Genomic DNA, 3311 nt, shown 5'->3' on the forward strand with positions numbered 1-3311 from the left:
TGAGCGTTTGGGTCGAGGGTGGCGAGAGAACCGCCGTGCTGATATGTGTTGGTTTTGCAGGAATGCCGCACTGTATCGGGGCCAAAATGGCTGAACAGACGTGTTCTGGAGAGAGTGGAGATAAGAGCGGTTTCAGACACTGGACTTGATAAGACTCGTTGACTGTTGACAGACAGACCGCACGCACATCTGATGCTGCACATGACCATCTTAAAGCAGCACGTGACCATCTCAAAGCAGCACGTGACCATCTCAAAGCAGCACGTGACCATCTCAAACCAACACGTGACCATCTCAAACCAACACGTGACCATCTTAAACCAGCACGTGACCATCTCATACCAGCACGTGACCATCTCAAACCAGCACGTGACCAACTCAAAGCAGCACGTGACCATCTCAAACCAGCACGTGACCATCTCAAAGCAGCACGTGACCATCTCAAACCAGCACGTGACCATCTCAAACCAACACGTGACCATCTTAAACCAGCACGTGACCATCTCATACCAGCACGTGACCATCTTAAACCAGCACGTGACCATCTCAAACCAGCACGTGACCATCTCAAAGCAGCACGTGACCATCTCAAAGCAGCACGTGACCATCTCAAACCAACACGTGACCATCTCAAACCAACACGTGACCATCTTAAACCAGCACGTGACCATCTCATACCAGCACGTGACCATCTCAAACCAGCACGTGACCAACTCAAAGCAGCACGTGACCATCTCAAACCAGCACGTGACCATCTCAAAGCAGCACGTGACCATCTCAAACCAGCACGTGACCATCTCAAACCAACACGTGACCATCTTAAACCAGCACGTGACCATCTCATACCAGCACGTGACCATCTTAAACCAGCACGTGACCATCTCAAACCAGCACGTGACCATCTCAAACAGCACGTGACCATCTCAAAGCAGCACGTGACCATCTCAAACCAGCACGTGACCATCTCAAACAGCACGTGACCATCTCAAACAGCACGTGACCATCTCAAAGCAGCACGTGACCATCTCAAAGCAGCACGTGACCATCTCAAACCAGCACGTGACCATCTCATACCAGCACGTGACCATCTCAAACCAGCACGTGACCATCTCAAACCAGCACGTGTGTGTGTATGTGTTTGTGTGTGTGTGTGTGTGTGTGTGTGTGTGTTTGCGTGTGTGTGTTCTTCTGGAGCTCATCTTCAGACAGACGCTCTGTAAACATGACCTCATTGTCACTGTCAATGACATTCTCAGACCTGTTCATAAAGTTTTGTTTTTCAAACGCTAGCGTTCCATTTTCCATGTTGAGTTGTTTTTTTAATTCGCCGTATGCACAATGAGCTCAAGTCTGAAATTAAAGTCAAACAGGAATTTTAAAGCATTATTCCACATTCAGCTGCTGAAGATATGCTTTTCAGAGCGATGAATGACGGAAGGGTTTTCTGTGGCCTTCTGGAAAAGCAGAAATACACGATTATTAAAACTTTAAAAACTACCTACGTGTCACACAGCAGGAAGATTTAGCCATGATGTGAGTCACTACATTGAACATGATCATATAGTCTGAATCAGAAATCCATTTCATGTTTGATATTGTGTCTTTTATGTATTTCTGTCAAAAGCTTCAAACGCTACACTGTAACATCAGATATTAAATATTGTGATTTAAGCACATAGTTTTTGTGATTAAAACACTTCAGCTTGATAACAATGTTGTTTTTCAATGTGACGTGATACAGACAGATAAAATCAAGCTTTAATAGAAGTAGACCTCAAAGAATTTGGCATCAGCATCATTCATTAGAGCGTTATTCAGACATCATTCCGTTCACGTCTCTCGTGTGTTCATTTATTGCACATTTTGGCCATTTGCGTCTGGTCAATGTGAATCTTTCAGCTGGTTGTGGCTGAAAGGTTTCTGTTGACCAGACGGCCGCAGCGGGAATATCTTCCGATCCCATCATAAATCTCTGCAGGGTTCTGTGAGCTTCTGAATTCCTCAATGCAAAGCAATAAACTTCAATTACATTCATTATAATCGATGCTATTATAGAGAAATCTTCAGAAGCTGGAAAATGATTTGTGTGGTTTAAGACACATCACACAGATACTTCACTAATCTTTCTCAGATGATATACTGATATAGTGCATATTTGGGGATGTTTATGTGGCATACATGAGAACTGAACCGAATGATGTAATACACAACAGAGCCACTAGATGGAGGCAGTGCTGTTCACATTCAACACATCTGCAGATGACATTTCTCTCTCACTTTCATTAGTCATGCTCTTGTTTTATGAGGTCCAGGATTATTAAAACGACAGATCTGTGAAATAATTTTGATCCTAAAACATTCATTTGTCTGCTTGTTTCCTGTATAACACACACATATATCGGTTTATTTTGTTGTCTTTGTGGGGTCTTAAGACTTCTATTGTTTTATAATGAGCTAATGGTATCATACATCTTTCTTTATTTTACATGTTTAAAAAAGTTAAATGTATATGTTTAATAATAGACAGACATCATGGGGACTGCTGACTGCTCCCTGGGTCAACTTGGTCTTCGGTGGTGTTTGACGAACAGAGTCATCCACACACAGCTTAATGCACCCTTAACTTTCACAATAAATAAAACATATAAATACACAATAAAAATTAATGACGATGATGATACACAAGGACACCTGTAAACATCATACAGATGATATTTTCGTTGGGCGGTCCTAAATTATTTATCTTCAGTTTTTCTACAACTGAAGAGTTGCTTTGCAAAAACAATGTTTTTAAAATGTTCAAGAATCATGTTGTGTTGTTGTGAATTCTTTAAGTAATATCAATACAACTTTACTTGGGTTGATTTATTGAAATTATAATAAAAACTCAGCTAATAAACGCAATAAAAATATTATAAGAAAATAAAACATAGTAATACACACTAAAGCATCATTTAGAATTTTTTTAAATATAGTTATCTGTTTTTGCAAATAAACACTTCAAATGTGAGGATATGGAGTCCAGCAGTTACACAAACACAAAGTGGACTAACAAACAGAATATGTAAAAAAAGTTTGTTGTTTGTAATTGTTGCTTTGACCAGTAGAGGACGCAGTTTGTGTGCAAAGTTCAATGTTAAAGTCTTAAAACACTTACAGGAAATTTGTTTCTACATATTGTGAATCCAAAACTTTACATTATAGTTTAATATTGTTATATTATTGTTCAATGTTGTTCAATTCATTTCAAAAGTTTTTTTTGCTGTACAGAAAACACATCAGAGACATTTGTGCACAACTCTGCTGTGTCT

The sequence above is a fragment of the Triplophysa dalaica genome, chromosome 24, assembly GCF_015846415.1.
Source record: "Triplophysa dalaica isolate WHDGS20190420 chromosome 24, ASM1584641v1, whole genome shotgun sequence".
Classification (NCBI taxonomy): Eukaryota; Metazoa; Chordata; class Actinopteri; order Cypriniformes; family Nemacheilidae; genus Triplophysa; species Triplophysa dalaica.